Source organism: Falco naumanni, chromosome 7 (assembly GCF_017639655.2).
Source record: "Falco naumanni isolate bFalNau1 chromosome 7, bFalNau1.pat, whole genome shotgun sequence".
In the NCBI taxonomy this organism is placed as follows: Eukaryota; Metazoa; Chordata; class Aves; order Falconiformes; family Falconidae; genus Falco; species Falco naumanni.
This window is the reverse complement of record NC_054060.1, coordinates 36,998,307-37,016,570: the sequence shown is the minus strand read 5'-3', so window position 1 is coordinate 37,016,570 and position 18,264 is coordinate 36,998,307. Positions and strand designations below refer to the sequence as shown.

Below are 18,264 nucleotides of genomic sequence, written 5' to 3'. Positions count from 1 at the left end.
AGTGGATATGGCAGTCACATCACTACATACAAATTATACTTGTCCTGAAATCGGAAGTTAAGGCAACCAGCAGCGGTTTGATGCTGGAAAGACAGCTTTTCTAAAATAATCGCCATTTAAGGGCCATTCAGAGGCAGAAGTCAACAGTCCCTAGCCCAACAAGACTGCACCAAACTGTACAATAGGAGAGGCACACTGACCTTTCACATTCAGCCTGCTGCGATCTGTCTGTTTGTCCTTCTCATTCTAGATTTTCTGCCCGCTTTTTTCCCCTTAAGCAGGTATTTAATGATGTCTTTGATATCCATTACTAGTAGAAAGGTGGCAATATGATTGTTTATTGTTAAAAGATAGCAGCAATCATTTTCCATTGTTTCAGAAAAACTATGGGCTGTAGGTAATTGTCTTATTAAATTATTGATACACTGTTTGACACCGTGACACATCATTGACTGCAAATACTCCCAGACTTTTTGTCTCCCAGGCAAGGATGAAACTTAACACGTTACTTCATGTCCAAATTGAAAGGTAGAAAACTAAAAGATGCAGACTGAATGGAGAACTATTGCAAGGCTCTCTTACGCTCTCCACAGTGCTCAGTATCATATCAATTAAAACATGCTTATCAAGATATTTTCTGTATCTTTTCACTAAGTGGATGTAACCGTATGCTCTATGAGATGACCTAAGAAAGCAGGACCTCCTAAATAATAAGGAAAGCCAAACTGAAGGAGTTATGGAAAGAAATCACTTAAATAAGCAATATTCACCACTTAAGAATCTAGAGAAAGGACTAGAAATGGTGACCATCCGAAGTCCTACAACTATACAGGAAAAAGCAGTTCAAAATAATTTTAGAAAGATTTTACAGTGACATGTATTTATCTTTCACATACTGATCATAGTGACAAACAAGCGTAAGACAAGAAACAAAGCCAATTTTAAGAAAAAAAATATAATCATTTTGCTATTCAAGCCATGGATCTGGTAACAGATGGAAATTGAACATCTTTAAGACTGTTCTTACCATAATGACTACTTGGAGAATTTACTAACTACAATTATAGCCACAATTAGCACTTTTTAAGGACATACATGCATAAAGCACTGAGACAGATCTAACACCAAAAAAACCACCACCACGAACAACAACAAAAAACAACAGAAAGGTTTTCTGGTGCTTATCAGTTGGCTTATCAGACTTCACAACTGGAATCTGATTTGTCTTTTTCACCACTTCCCCAGATTACCCCAGGGTCCTGGCTTCCAGAAAATGGATTTGTCTTTGTGATTTTTAGTGACACCTGCAGTTCTCTAAGAAAAATGCAGTGAGAAGGATTTTTTCCCATGGTGCAACGCCAGTATAATGCCCTCTATCTCATTTATCCGCCACTAATGAGACACTGGGCATAACTAAAAGGCACAAAATGAGATTTTTCCAGTGGCTGTTGGATCAGCCCACTGGGGGCCATTCCCAGGTAGCATACCTGGGACTCAGACCAACTCAGAGCGCTCTTTTACTATCAGAGAACAGAACTTTCTTCCCTTTACCTTATGGCAGCCCCCCAATACATCCCAGTTGCAGCTCAAGGTCTACCTCTTCATCGGCACAGGTGATACCTCCTAAGTACAGGCTTTTTTCTAGCCTGCAATACCAGAGACAGAATACTAGCACTATTTAGCTACTCACTTACCAATACACTGTGCAAATCATGATGTCACTTGTTATAGCTCTTTCTCATAGAATTTCATACTATGTCATTAGTAGACATACATTTTAGCGACTGTTAAACATCATCTGGAGAAGAGTTATTGATCCACAAAGTAGAGACTGAATGCCTCTTAAAAAGAACTTCTGACATCAACAGGTTGTAATGGCGTTGCTACCTATAATAAACAATTATTGTTTATTTAAAGAGCTTCTCAGAAACTGTGAGAAGGCTCATTGCTATTTATCCCAATGCATGGATGTTAGCCTGCAGCTGGAATGGAAATAGGGACTAACATTTCCAATGAACAAAACCTCCAACTTTTAGCCAAATTTTAATTGAAGCTACATAGCAAATAAAACCTTTTGGGTTTTATTATTTTCTAGGGAAAACCAAACTCTGAAAACAAAACAGTATCAATGAATTTTGGATTATTTTTATACCACAAGTCTAAATGCCCTGGTTTCAGAAATGATATATAGAAAAGTATTTAGAAAGCCTTGAGCAAATAAAGAAAAGCCAAACTTTTTTTCTGAAAATACCGAGGTGAATATTGATGTATTTTTCCAATGTGAAGATATTTACCTGTTAGCAATCTGATATTCCCAGCTCCATCTGCTCGTGAGCATAGACTAATTCTTAAAATTAATCATTATGATTTTCATTCCACAGTTTTAAACTGAGTACCAGTATGTTCTGAAGGCTTTATTGCCTCTTAGAATTTCACATTCCCAATTAATCATTAAACAATCACTTTTCATTATGTACACTGTTTCCCCCTTGGAGTGATGTTTATTTTTAATAGACAATGGTCCGATAAATATTCTGGAATAGATAAACTGTTTATCACTACAACTCATAGACTTGTCTAGTAATGAAGAAATACTGCTATTCTGTAATTCAGTAAAAGGAAAAGATAAGGCACCCAAACATGCAATTATTGTCCTTTTTGTTTACAAGACACACATACTAAAATTTATTCAGCAAAGCGGTCTGGAATCAGTAATTCTTCTGAGGATTAGACTTCTAGGGAAGTGTTGTACAGAAGCCTCTTCCGTAATTCACACTGACACCTTACTAAATCCTAGCTAAATACTCTGGATCAAGACCATAGTTGCAGCATTCAATAAACAAGGATTGTCTGGAAACAACACCCTTACAATATTTAGATTCCCAGAAAATAAAATAACTAGTCAGTTTAAAGTTTGCATAAAGCTTGAGACCATGGTGAAATCAAAATGCAAGTCAGTGGATATGCAGCAAAGTTGTGGAGGCTTAGATGGGAACTTACATGCATGTCTTAGCACTGCCTAGGGCAGAGACATTATACAGAGATCCCATTATGTTTAAAAGACAAGATCATGTGCCTTGAAGAAGTGTTTTCTAAGGGTTAATGGTAATGTCATCATACAGAATACTGCCATTAGGCACTACCATCTATCACTTTCAGTAATAAATTAACTCTGATAAAAGACCATCTTTTCATTCCGAAATACTGGTTGACTTCCTCTCTCAAGTACTTGTACTGCTAGATGTGTCCAAGCCAGAATGCCTAGTTCACCACCTGTTTCAACAATCTCCTTCCATAGGCAGATACTCCACCAGAAAACTGAATACGGAATGTAGAAAATAGAGGGATCCCATATCTATTGCATGGTCCCTGACTGGGATTAAACATAAATCAGGGACCTAAAACACATTATCAAGGCTTACAGTCTTCAAAGACTGTGGAGGCACAGACCATCTAATATTAGTAATTATTAAAACACTGTTCCCTTTGCAACAGAAGACTCATGGCAAACAGAACTGGTCTAAGAATTCTTAAGACAGTGCAGTGGAATTTAATTCTGGAAATAAAAATTAAGGAATGATTAGACAGCAAATTTTCAATGAGTATCGCATGTCTTAAAGGGGGCAGTGCTCTGTAGCTATGAAAACCACCACTGTTGAACAGGTAATGCAATAGAATGGGAACTTACATCTGCCACATGAACAGTCTGGAGTGATGTGATGTGTGAGAACCCACCTGGCCTCCATTAAAAAAAGAAAAGTATAAATGTAAAAAGTATAAAAAAGTATAAAAGAGAAAAGAGTAAAACAAGAACACAGAGAAGCAACCTGTCGAGCCGTTTGAATCTATGTCTAGAAAACCAAACCAAATAGTTCAGCAACTAGCACTGCAATGATGTTGAGAAATAAGCAAGCCCACTTAGACTGATGAGAAAGGGGGTTGATCCCCATTAGCCAGTTCAAGAAGCAGACACCTTTGCAGTAAAACACATACATACCACTGCGTACTGACATTGATAGTTTAGACTCTCTGGCATGAGCTCTTCTTTTAATGATCAGACAAAAAACGTATTTTCTCACCATTCCTTCTAGCAGAATAGTTTAGATCCCTGAGTAGCAAACAAATGACACTCCTCCTGCCAGGGATAGCTGAAGAGATTTTAAACATCAAGGAGGAGATTTCAGGAAGTTGGACCATGCAGGCAGGACAATGTCAATAGTGCTGATGGTAGCCAGTATAGCCTTAACAGTCTAAAGGATGCAAGAAGCAAAGCCACCAGGTCAGAAACAGTCAGGAAGCAGTAGTGAATGAGCCAACATGGATACAGTCCTACTGTGCTCTGTGGATGTTGCCAAAGCTGATACAGCTCCCCAGCAGATTGATGCTGTAGGATAGAAGCACTGTGTGAACATCCAGCATTCTCTCCATAGACTTTACAGAGTAAATCCCTAGGACATGCAACATCCCTGGTGCTACGGTGAACACATCACCCATACGATTAGCCTATGTACCTACCCGAATGGCACAAGAAATTTTGGCTCTGGTGGCACGCTCAGGGGAAAATGAAAAAGCAAAAGCCTTCTTCATTAATCTGAGAAGAAAACTTTGGAGTCTAGCTGCTTTTTGCACAGTGTTTGCATTTTGAACAACCAGCAAATAGAATGCCCCTGAGAAACTTGGCCCTAATTGAAAAAATCAAGGTATCCTGCATATAGGCTTGACCATGGGACATAACCTTCACATGTTCTGCACAACTGAAATGAGGCTTTGGACTAAATCCTCAATGCAGGAGAAGTAAAAGACAATATATTAACTGTAAAACATCTGCAAAGCATTCCCTTTCAATAAAAGAAATTCCTTATATGCCATATGCTATGTAGCAAGGAAAGGAGCAACAGCACATCTCCACTAATATTGCAAAGACAAAATTTTGTATCTTGAATGCCTGGGCCATAGCAAACCCATTGCAACAGCGAACATAGACCTATTTAAAAAACTTGTGGTTCAGGGACAGATATTGGTTAAGACCAGAAGGCATATCTAGGACTTAGCTTTTTAGCTTTTTTTCCCCAGCAACAATAACCTTTGAGGTAAAGAGTACAGCCTCTAAAAGGTTGATCAGGCAGTAGTAAATGGAAACAGCAGTGCTAAATATGAGAGGCATTTTGGGGGAGCCTCTTTCTCCAAATAAATAAAGATTTAAGTCTGCAGGTGCCAGACTTAGAGGGGAGAACAGAAAAGAGGGGACTGTTCCTCATCAAAGAGATTATTGGATAATAGGGAAATACCAGGAGAAAACCATAAACTACTGCAGCTGATTCCTTTCCCCACAAGGTAAACTGCATGTCTGTTCTTTCTGTAAGCCACAACCAACATGCCATGCCTAAAATATTATATATTATAAAATAAAATTATAAATTAATATTATTTATAATTATATATTTATTATAAAATTATATATTTATTATAAAATAAAATTCAAAGGAATGACACATTTCTCTCTGGCTGCACATTAATATCGTCCTTAAAACTGTGCAATGTCAGTATATATTAGGAATTCAGCACTTAAATAGCACTGAAAATATAAATAGTGCCAGAGTTCTTATCTCTGTACTCGATCACACAAAGCCCACCCCAGATAACTTTTTATCTTTCAGTGTGTCCAGCTGCACATTGGGATTCAAGGTCCTGCTCCTTATAACCAAGCTTAATGCAGAAACTCTTATTAATTTCAATAATGCAGGATCTAATCCTACATGTAACACTAGCAAGAGACTGTCATATTTTCAGGCAGATCTTTAGTCAAAAGATCATTTGCTTAAGGACAATATTTTTGCAAAAATCCTGTGTGAACATAATAAAGGGGTTAAGCAGAAAGATATTAAATCAAAACACTTATCAGTTCTTCCTGCTTGTATCCCTATTCATATCATAACACCTCAAAAAATAGTGAATTACTTAAACAGTTGCAGCTGGTACAAAATGCATTTGGAATAACCATGAAGTTCTACAGTTTCATCAGCAGCATGCTTTGATTTAAACAAAGGATAGCTCAAATTCTGTTCATCTCTTCCTTCCTCAGATAAGTGCTTTCTACCTTTTGTGAAAACAATTAGCAACATGACAAAGTAGGAAATTAAACAGTTTGGGATTTAACAAAGGATTGGAAAAAGCATAAACTGCATTTGATCTGACAAAAAAAGTAGAATGATCAACTGACTGAGTGTCTACATGAAGTTAAAAGTTTGATGAACACTAATTGGCTTAATTACTTCAATTAAGACTAACAGCACATGGAGAGAATAGGAGGAAGTATTATTGGTGATAAAAATTAGTCAGGACAGTAAAATCTAAAACTTACTGCTAGCATCTGCAGTACTGAGCAACAGGAAATAAAATTCATTAACTACAAAGACAGTATCTCTGACTCTGGAATTTCCTGAACTACAAACTGCTGGAGCTGAGGAGAATATTCTAACAAAGTAACAATACATGATTGCCCTGTTCTAATGTTCTTTTTTCAACAGCATTTTATTTTATCTAGTGCTGGAGAGAGGAAACGGGCCTACAGTAACCTTTGGTCAAACCTAATATGATTATTCTAATGTTCTTAAAACGGATGATGGATGCATAAAATCAATAAAGGCAGCATAAAACATAAGGGGAAAACAGGTAAAAAGATTATATCAACTATTGTCATAATGAGAGGTGGTCTTGGAGTCATTACAGATGATTCTTTGAAAACAGCAGTACAATATGCAAGAGGATTCAAAACAGCAAGCAACATAAACTACTAGGAAAGAGACAGAAATAATTCTGAGACAATATAAACCTACCGTGTTCCCAACATCTACAAAGCATGCAGTTCTGACATTCCATCTCAGAAAAAAACCTACCCTATGAAACTATAATTTTAGTTTCTAAAAAACTACAGCTTCTATGAAACTATAGGAGTTTCAAAGAGAAAAAGAAGTATGGAACAGCTTCACAAAAGAGAAACAAAACACACCAAGATGCTTCACTTAAACAAAAAACACCCAGAAGACTGAAAGCAAAAGATGACTAATGCCGATGTTGAGATGATTAACACCATTAATGAAATTAAGACAGGCAACAGAGAATAATAATCTGTTATTTTTTACTCTGCAAATAATAAGCCTCACCAAACAAAATTCTCACATAGCAGGTGAGAGGCAGCAATATTAAGTTAGATGGACATTTGGCCTCATTTTATGTGGCCGACCTTACATTCTAAATTACATGAAGTAAATATAGTCAAGAACTTATATGTAAATATTCATATCAAAATAATATAAATACAGTGGATGTTCACTATTCTTATAATTATTTTTATCCATTTTATGGAAAGAGCTACTAAAAGTTGAAGCATATTAGCAGTTAGAGTTCAGCAAAAGACCAGCCACGGCAGTTTCCTGTAAAATTCTTACACCTTCTTTTGAAAGCACAAATGTATTGGCAATTTTCAGAAACAGGATACAGAACCAGATGGAATTCTTATATTCAGATGAACATGAAGTGCAAGTCTTTGAAGTTCTGATTTTTCAAGATTTCTGAATAATTTTCATTTCACAGAGCCACATATTCCAGGCAATACATTTATGAGGTCTTGTTTATTGTTCTGTATTGTCCATGTTTCTCAAATCTATTTCCCAGGAACATTTCTTTTAAAATGTACTACTTGTCATGTCCCAATACACAAGCATACCCATGTTTTATTTTTTTTTTAAATTCCAGAAAGACTTAGGCACACTGAGTAAACAGATTTAATAAGCTGAACTCAATCGTGACTTCTCCAGTTACATTTTTTGGCAGAAAATGCCTTTCTGAGTTTCTATTTCAGTAAGATTCACTTAATACAACCAAAGCTGAGTAGGCTTTGATCCACAATTACAAAGTTAAAATATATGGAGAAAGAATAATGCTGGGAAAATGCTCTCTTGGCAAATAAAAGTTGGAGGAGATTAATCCCACCAATTTCCCACCTTTAATGAGTTCAAATCTTGCCATCGTTAATAATACTGAAATAGTTATTAACATTTATTTAAATATAATTAGAGAAGGTCTTTGGACCTGCCAGTAGGATAGGAAGCTATTGGAACTTTTATCACATGAGCAAGATCAAAACCAAAGCAGCTATACTCTTTTTTTTCTTTTGCATTAAGTAACTTCATAGCCCAAGCATCTGACTATCGTCTTGACTTAAAGTACCTGGCTATAACCCAAAGACAGGTTCAAGTAAGGTTGTTTGATTCCACACACATGCACATACACACATTCTTTCAACCCACCCTCCTTGCATGCAGAAGTCAACAGGAGTTAAAGGCAGCCAGCGCCACAAAACATGTTCAGCACTTTGCAGGATGTGGCCCTTTATCCTTATTTGCCCCCATATACTTGCTTAGTTCTCTTTTTGACAGTTCTACTAATAATGTTCCTCTGCAACAAAAAATACTGTCCAAAAACCACGGACGCCTACTATCATCTTTCCTTGAAGTGTTATACAGTCTATATCCCCAAGTTACTAAATGCAGTTTCTACATTCTATATCATCAATTTTTGAAATTAAGATAATTCTGAAAAATAGGACAATAAAATTTTCACTAAAATGTGCACGATTGGAAACTTATTCAGTAAATAAAGTCTTAATTTTTCCTTGAGATATTATTCTATTGTAGTCTGTAAGATCTCTATTTAAAATGTGGAGCAGAGTTTACCCTTGTCATCCAGCTCCCCTGACTTTGTTCAGACTGGAAAACTGTCCAAACTGAAAACTTTCTGCCTGTATTTTTAGATTCCCATTCAACACAAATGACAGCATTAGATCTATGGGAAAACAGGAATGATATACAGCTAGATCTTGTTCTGACACTTAGGATGCATGTCTATACCCAGAGGTCCACGGATACCATAGTAGAACACAACAGTTTACATACAGCGGTTCTATAAATTTAGTGGTAATGAGGGCTTAGAAAATTCATGATCCTTCTGGACTTCATTTATGGATCATCAAATAAACTATTAAAATTTACTGAAAATCGGCCATTAGTGCCTGAAAGCTGCATTCCTAAATGCATATTTAGATTCCAAAATAAAAGTAACTTGAACTTTTTGGAAGACAGTCAGCAATTTGATTGATTGTGAGTCTATAAGGATGTTTAGGAACCACATTTTAGCACCTACGCTTGAAAATATTAGTTCAAATATTTTGGAGTTTATATTCTTTAGAGATTATACTGCATTTAACTATCTAAACATTTAGCTTATTATTTCCTTAAAATATCTGTTATTAAAGTAGTAATCAATAAATTTCCCATACAGTTTTAGAGTGAGTCGGGGTGGAAGATTATCCAATTGGAATCTGTATTGTGGAAACAGCAGTGCAGAAGTATTTTTCATTACTGGCTTGTTAACCAGAAAATTCCTAATTCCAAGGAGTCAAGTAAAAGGAAGAAAAAGTCTTCCTCATTTTCAAAGACATAGGCTGTTTAAAACTTTTGAGTTTTTTACTGTTTACATGAGTATAATCACTTTGTGTTTTGTTTCCAAGTAAATGAAATAGGTATTGAGATTTCACGTCTTTCTACAAGTCCATCAGCCGCTACGGAAAGAAAGCGGTCAACGAGACAGGTAAGAACACACCTACTGTATTATTTGCCACTCAGGTTAACACATCCCCACTTCTTTAACAGATCTTCCATGCAGTGTTTGACAGTCACATCTCCTTTGCAGGTCTCTGGTTAGTCATCTATAAAAGAGATATAATATTCTTGTCAGAATATTCAGGTGTTTATTAATATTTGTTAAGTGCTTACACATTCTTAGATTATTGGCACTAAATAAATAAAAATACTGCATATAACTTGCAGACTCCTTATTTAACAAGTTTCATGAGGTAGTTTGTTAGCTGTCATGGTTTAACCCCAAATAGATTTTCAGTGAGAAAATTAAAACATTAGCCACATATCAACATAGAAATGGAACATTTTAACAAGCCCATACTATTGATATTTGCACTATAACCTATAACTAGTGCTTCATTAGTATTAATGCATTCATAAATCAGGATGTATTTTTATATTAACTTGTCAGAAAAAGTTATAATGTGTGCACCAAATTATACCTTACAGAAGTGGGATGATATTACAGTATTCCAGTACATTGTATCAAATGCACTCTAGAATAGGAACTAAAATAGATGAGTTGCAATATCCTGTATAAGCACTACCTTCCCAAAAATCTCTCTTTTGTACTACAACAACATTTTCTATTTTTAAGTACATTTTAAGACCTAGAATTCTACAATCTGTTTAAAAAGACTTAAAAGACAGATACTATTTATGATCATTATAGATCTTTGGAACTAACAGTATCTTTGAGGCAAACAGTAAGCCTAAATGGTCTAATGGTTCTTTTTAATCAACAAATTAATGTTCTTATCCTACGTAGGAACTGCATTTTAACATACTCCACAGCTCATTCCTTCCAATAAATCAGTGATACGAATCCTAAAAATGCTGAGCACTCTCTTCTCAAATTTTATATTGTTGCACTATTTCTGATCTCAAAACATGCTACTGATCCAACTCAATAAAAAAGTACTTTTTAATATACACCACACAAAAAAAGAGTCGCATATCTGTCAACCAGATTTACAGCATTTAAATAGAATCAGTTTCCAAACAAAAGGCTATTTTCGTACTCAAACACAAAAAAAATTATCTGAAAGCAATCACAAGAAAATAAAAATAAAATTACTTAGATCTGGAACAAAAACCATAGTGTACATAAGTCATAGGAACACATACCCAGAATACATAAGGTTATTAGGTGGCTCGATTTTAAAAGCAGATATTATATAATCCATAGAACTTCCCTCATTCTTGATGCCACTCAGTTTTCAGAATTCTTCTCGTGACATGAAATAATTTTTTGTGTTTCAGTGAAATCAGTAAGGAATTCAAGCAATGAAGAGACAATTGAGGGGTAAAAACCACCCTATGCATTTACATCATCTTCAAATTATATTAAACTGATTAAAACTAATAAAATTTTTAAGCAGTTAAATAAATATTAAGGGAAGTTAAAATATCAATATTCACAGGAAAAACAGATGTTGTAACTAATAAACCAAAAACCACCCAATTCTTCACTTGCTGACTAGTTGTATGTACTCAAAATTCACAAAGATAACAAAACAAGGAACGAAAGGGTAACGAAAGCACAGTAAGGACCAGAGCTTGAACTGCTTATTCAGGTGTTTTATTCCGCTGATGAAACTGAATGGAACAGATATTCCATTCTTACAGTTACTGTAAGACACTTTGGGGGTCACATTTTGTGGTCCAGTCTTCTCTTGCTACATTGCTTGAACATCAAAAAAAGACTGGATACTTCTCTCTAGATAGAATTCCTTGATGACAAAAATCACTCCCATCTGTCTGGGGTCTAATATAACCAGTTCCTACAGTCTAAGTTAGTAACTAGATGATCTTTAAGGTCCCTTCCAACTCAAACCATTCTATAATTCTATAAACTGGGAAGCAAGCACAGAACATGGACAAAACAATTCCAGCTGGTGGACTGCCTTATGTGGATCGTAACTAGAGTGAGGAGTTCGAGTGGTACCCTTTTTGTAATGTTGCAAGGGCTGGTGTAAAATTGAATTTAGAATCTGAAAGTTCTAAGTATCTCCCTACTGGTCCTTTGCTACAAGAATTACTGCATTATTACATGTTGTGAATCATGGTTTTAATGGTTTTATCACGCAATTCTTACACAGGCAGTGATTACAAATACATTTGGTTATTTACAGTATTAAAACCCAGATGCCTAAAATCCTCCCCTTGGTCCCTACCCAGGCATCCCCTACTATATTGCTGATTCACAATTCCAATGTTGTTTTTGTGCAACTCTCACATGCATTAGTAAATAAAAGTAAATCATGCTGTTTCTGCAAGTAACAGGAGAACTGTTCTACAAATCTCAGTATTTTTGGGGAATTACTTGATAAATCTGTTAATGCTAATGAGAATTCTGCAAGAATGGCCACATCAGGAACTAGTCAGGAATATGGAAAAAGCAGAGTACTGTGACTAATATTGTTAATGCCTCTTTACACAAGATTACGGAGTCACATTCTCAAATCCTGAGGGGAATTTGGCTTAGTAGCTCACCCTCTTTGATACTTTTAAAGAACAGAATTTAAGGTGCTAAAAACATTTATTTGGCAAGAAAATTGTCTAAGACACTTCTGAGGGTAAAATAATTTCACAGTGGGTGGGTCTAGGCATAGGAAACACTTTGGAAGGTAATGAAGAAACTGAGGAGTGTTGTGATTAACAGACAGAATGACATTAGTGCCATGTTATTCATTCCTTAAAAGAAATACGGTTAGTAATAAACTCACTGCATGATACGTTTCTCATTTCTTTTTTCTTATTTCTTTTGAGTAGCAAATTACTTAGAAAAGTGATGTTATAAACAATAGACAATTAATGAAACAATGGATAGATTGTAGAATCCTGTGGGGTTTTTTTAAATCTCATTAAAAAATACTAGTAGCAATGAGTTTGTTTTAGAACCTAATTAAACAAGCAAACACATACCATATAAGATTATTACTTAGTTAAATATTTTTGAAAGTACAACATTTGACTAACATTGCTAATTCCTTTATACACGTTTATATTCTCAAGCCGTAAAGAAGAATGTAGAATTTAATTATTGTTTTTTGAAGATATGTCAATGAAGGATAGGTATTCTGTCCTGAAGAGAACAGGGACTGACGTAATTACTCATAAAATTTAACAATTAATATTATGTTACACTATTATAAAACTACAGCACTATTTGGTTTATGCAAAATGCGTATTATTCTTAATATGTATTATTCTTAAAGCACTTAGTCTTGTCACACTCTGTTACAGGTATTTTTTGTAGCGCTCTTTCCCAGGAGAGAGCTGCTTAAAAGCAGTAAAAGGCACTCACTGGAAAAGCTGTGTGACTCCTCTCCCTGATAGTATTTTTGTTACACAATATTTTGACCAAAACATTTCTAACTCTTTTAATTTGGGGGGTAAAGGGTTGCGGGGTGGGGGGGGAGGGCTGAGGGTGTATTTATTAGAGAAAGCCAGGAAAGGAATGTGGACCTAGAAATCATGTCATTTGCAACTTGAAGAAACAACTCCCCCCTCATTTCTAAAGGTTCTCAATTTAAAACATAAAGCATGAAATTTAATAGCAAATGGCTCCAAGAGCCAGATTATGAATGATTTTCTTTTTTAATGATTGTGAGTACTTACTCTTACATAGACCCAATTAAATTTATTTAATTAAATAAAAAAAATAAATATTTTTTTTATTTAAGTGGCCATGTTCTGTTCTTCTGTTCTACTTGGTAACAAACTAGTGGATTTGTCATTTCATACTACTGACAATATGCAATATTATTAAAAAAACGAAAAATAGGGACATAGCTTCTTTTTCAGTATCACCAGTCGACTTCTCTTTTCCTGATATAAGGTTTGAAAACTTTTCACCAGAATATATCAGCCTGTACTGTATGTCTGTGTTGAATCCAAGGAGGAGCTATCCCTTTCACAAGTCAAATTCTAATTTATATTATATGTAGGGACATATTGCAAAGTGAAAATATTTTGTGGTATTTTTTCCTTGCAAATTACATGAATGTGTACATTGAAAACAGTTTCATTTTAAAAAATCATAGCAAATGGATCAATATGAAAAATATACCATCATATAAAATACAGTATTTAGTTATAAAATTTCTTCTCTCTAGCTTTTCTTAGTACACAAATTTTATTCTAACTTTGTATTATGGGAAATCACAAGGCTCTTTTATTCCAGAAAGGTTAATCAGCTGACAAGGAGTTTAACTCATCAGAGGATTCTGCTCTATATATTCGACACTATAAAGACTACTTTATAGCTATACTTCACTGTACTGTACTTTTTAAAATTTTTAAGGCTCTTATGCATCCTATTCAACTCAAATATTTTCTCAGCACATGCTTGTATGATCTGTCTGTTCAATTTATATTAAAAAGTAATTCTTAATACCTTCCAGGTATTTAGCTCGGACAGTAATACCCGTTAAGAGCGAGCTGATACTGCAAGTTTTGCATCAAATCAAACATGACAGTAACTGAAATCAGTGAAGACAGATTTTCAGATTTGTTGTCATAGCTCTGACACATCCAGTTGGTCTGCTTTCTCTAACTTAAGATGTCAGGGCCCTTTTTAAGAGTGATTGCTTCCAGATGTATGGGATAGTGTCAGCAGGGAGAAAGAGAAGGCATACTTCCCACCGGCATAAGTGAAATTGTAGTGAAAAAGCAGCCTCCACATATCAAAGTCAATCTCTTCAATATATTTTTTTCTTCTGCCCCCTGTTACATACTGATTTTTTCTTTCTTATGTTTTCAGTCAACTACCAGAAAAAGAGAGACATTTTGCCTGTGCCATTTTTTAGCCAATGCAATAGGATGCTGCTGCCTTATTCAGGGCAAGAAGACACCCTTATTCACGCTGAAGAACACCTGCCCTAGTGAACTGCATTCACTGGCCATTCAAACCTCAGTAACAAACACTGCCAATAAAATTGCCAGATGGTGTTTTCCATAGTTAGCCAATCTGCAATGTAAACTTCTAGCTATATTAACATATGATTGATTCAAGAGGCACTGTGCTATGATCTGCCATTTTTTGTCGATAGCGATGTGAACTGGAGTTAAACTCATGAATCAGAAGCAAACATCCCTAACTTAGAAGCCCCTGCATAACATCTTCCAAGTGTAATAACATCTAAACTCTTCACATGACATTTTTAAAATAACACAGCTCATTGCATACTTACATCTGACCCTTAGGGGGGCACTGCTTATACTACTAATAGTTTTTATCGACACTTTAAAAATAGCTGTTGTCTTATTCAAGAGAATTGTTTCTTGACTAATTATCGTTCTTTGGCTACAATTACGTTGTTGCAAATTTCATGTTTTCACATTGCAGTTTTCCACCACAGTTTATATCATTATAGCAAAACCTGCTCGAGGGGATTGTGGAACAAAGACCACAAGACAATGGCTTTTCACTGTGCACATCAACTGTCCAGATCAAGTATCTCTTTTGGTCCAAGCGCAGACCTCAGAGGAAAAAAAATGTAACACAAGTATTTTGCAGTATAAACCGAATGTTAGGAAAAAGAATACTGCATTTTTATGGTTTTACTTTTGATTTTGGTTTTTAAGGACAATTCACATGAAAATTAAGAAAATATTTACCTTGAATTCTTGTACAGATATCAGAAAAATAACTTCGCACAAAAGCAACAAATGTACTTGTGAATTAAAATAAGTTTAAAAATTAAAATTAATTTTATTAAGCTATGGTATGTACCAACATCAATATAACCTCTTGTCCTGGTTTCAGCTGGGATAGGGTTAATTTTCTTCTTAGTAGCTGGTGCAGTGCTGTGTTTTGGATTTAGTGTGAGAACAACGTTGATGGCACAATGATGGGTTTGGTTGTTGCTGGGTAGTGTTTGTACTAATTTAAAGACTTTTTCGTTTTCCAGGCCCTGTCAGCGAGAAGGCTGGAAGGGCACGAGCAATTGGGAGGGGACACAGCCAGGGCAGCTGATGTGAACTAGCCAAAGGGATATTCCATACCATATGGTATCATGCTCAGCATATAAGCTGGGGAAAAAAGAAGGAAGGGAGAGAGGATATTCGGTGTTATGGCATTTGTCTTCCCACGTAACCGTTACGTGTGATGGAGCCCTGCTTTCCTGGAGATGGCTGAATACCTGCCTGACCATGGGAAGTGGTGAATGAATTCCTTGCTTTGCTTTGCTTGCGTGAGCAGCTTTTGCTTTACCTATTAAACCATCCTTATCTCAACCCACCAGTTCTCTCACTTTCACTCTTCCAATCTTCTCCCCCATCCCACTGAGGGGGGAGCGAGCAAGCAGCCGCGTAGTGCTTGGTTGCTGGCCAGGGTTAAACCATGACACTTCTTTAGTATCCACTGGCTGTATTTTTGGTGCATTAAGTGGTAACGTTCAAAAGGTGCAATCCCATCTCCTAAAACATACTTGCTAACTGTCTGGGTATGAAGAAGGGAAATGAAAGCATTGTTAAGCTAGCTATGCAGTCCTCTAACTGCACCTGATACATGTGAGCTGGCTGTATGCCAAATGGTCTTTGAAGGTAAAATCAGAACAATAGAGCATCAACACGTTCATTCTCATCTGTTCTGCTCATCACTTGCAGAAATCACTCCATACAAAAAGCTAAAGATGTGTCTTTAACTGGGTCTTCTGTTTCCTGCTTCCACTTTACCTTGGATTTATATGGGGCATGCATGAATGGGAAGCATCATAACCTCTTTATTCCCAAAACACATCATGAAATATTTAGTTAGAATTTCTCCAAAACGTGTCAGAATATTAAAAGAACAAACAAACAAACAAACAAAAAACCAAAAACAAAAGAACACCTAAAAAGATGAGCCTCACAGGATTTTTTACACAGGTGGTTAAATTTTCAAACTTCCAAAGCAGGAAGTTTTTTAGAGGACGAGTGAGAAACCATGTAATTTTTTGTAACATCTGTCTTCACAGTAAGCAAATACACCTTCAATGTAGACTAGCCTTTTTAGTGGATAAGTTTGAAAAACTGACGTATTGAAATGTCAGAGTTTATTTTCTTACACAAAATCTTGCCTTTCCTTATTTTCTCTTAAGCTATAAACTGGATTTTTAAAATTTCAAACTGAAAAAAGACATTAAGGATATTTTATGTGCTTGTGGATACCAGTGTCTAGAAACACTGTCACCATAAGGGTTAGATTTTAATGCCAGAGTTCAATAGTAGACTAAAAACCAATTAGTGATCCTACCATGTTAAACGACATACCTATGAAAAACCTACCATATACAGATATAAAACTACATGTACAGAATACAGCTACATATGTTTGACAGTCTGGAAAATCACAAGAAATCATATATATATTCTGTTTTATAGTCACATAAAATATACATAGTGCAGCTGATGCTGGTGGGTGAAGCTTATATTATCACAACATTGTATGCAGCATTTGGTTAATTATTCCTTGTTATGTTATGTAAAACAAAACTGAATTTAGAAATAATAACGTGGCCAACATACCTTCTTTTCAACACACATTGACCAATTCACACTGATGTAGGTTGAGACTTGTGTTAACACATACTGCCACTAGAGGGCAGTGTTGTCATATTACTGTGCACCCACGTTAAGGACATGAAATTACTGTAAAGTTCAAGTTCCTTATTTTCTAAAGCGAGGGGGGGGGAAGGGAAAAAAAGGAAGAAGAAAAAAAGAAAAAGAACATTTGTAGCTCAGTTAAGGATTTTTTTCCTGACAAACTCTGAAGCCTTTTTAAAAATAAAAATTAGAGATAAAAATCACATGGCATAATTGCTTATTAGCTTGTATTTAGTAACTATTTAATACGCTATTTGTTTTCAAGCAAGCAAAATGAATTTAACTCAGGCAGAGTGTGCTACCCGGGAATCTCTTGGAAGGAGACAGCCCTTGTGCAGTGGTCTGACATGCAGCAGATAACTGAATTTTATTGTAGTTGTGCTGGAAACATGATTTATTTCTGAGATGTCTGTGAAATGTGATGCAGATCATGGCAACCTAAGCTGGTCTACTTGCTGCTACATCTCTGCTCTCTCATCCTGCATTCTCCCTTGCTCTGTACTGATCCTTTCAGCACATGCTTTAGTGAATTTTCTGCCATTTTAGCTCTCTAAACTGACTCGCTGTGATCAAACAGGTAGCGCTCAGAACAGACAAAGTGCAAGAATACACTGCCCTGGCAATGTGTAGCACCAAAGCTGTTTCAAATAAAACTGTTTTGTAATCAGAGTCTAGAAAAAGTGCTTCTCTGTTTAAAAAATCCATAAATTTCTGCTGTAGTTAATATAGTTAATTAATAAACAGATGGAAACAATTCATTTTTTATTTAATTTAAAATTTATTACAGAAATATCGACTCCAAAAGCAGATATAGATCCTTCTGACAGGCATCATATATTAAAAAGGGCTCTTGAAGAAGCCTACCTCTCAGAAGATGCAACATACATCTGCATGAAATGTCTGTGGGATTCTGTGCTGTTCAAAGTGTCTTTGTTTTGATTGGTTTAGAAAGTTCGCACTTTGTTGCAGTAAT

General features: G+C 35.6%; 1 long non-coding RNA gene across 1 annotated transcript in view; it reads right to left on the bottom strand.

The window, feature by feature from the left end:
- Positions 1 to 18,264, bottom strand: part of LOC121091361 — a 94,328-nt gene that overhangs the window by 60,787 nt on the left and 15,277 nt on the right. Inside the window, exon 2 of the long non-coding RNA XR_005828909.1 lies at positions 9,661 to 9,766. This is a non-coding gene — a long non-coding RNA (uncharacterized LOC121091361). The remainder of the gene's footprint in view (positions 1 to 9,660; positions 9,767 to 18,264) is intronic.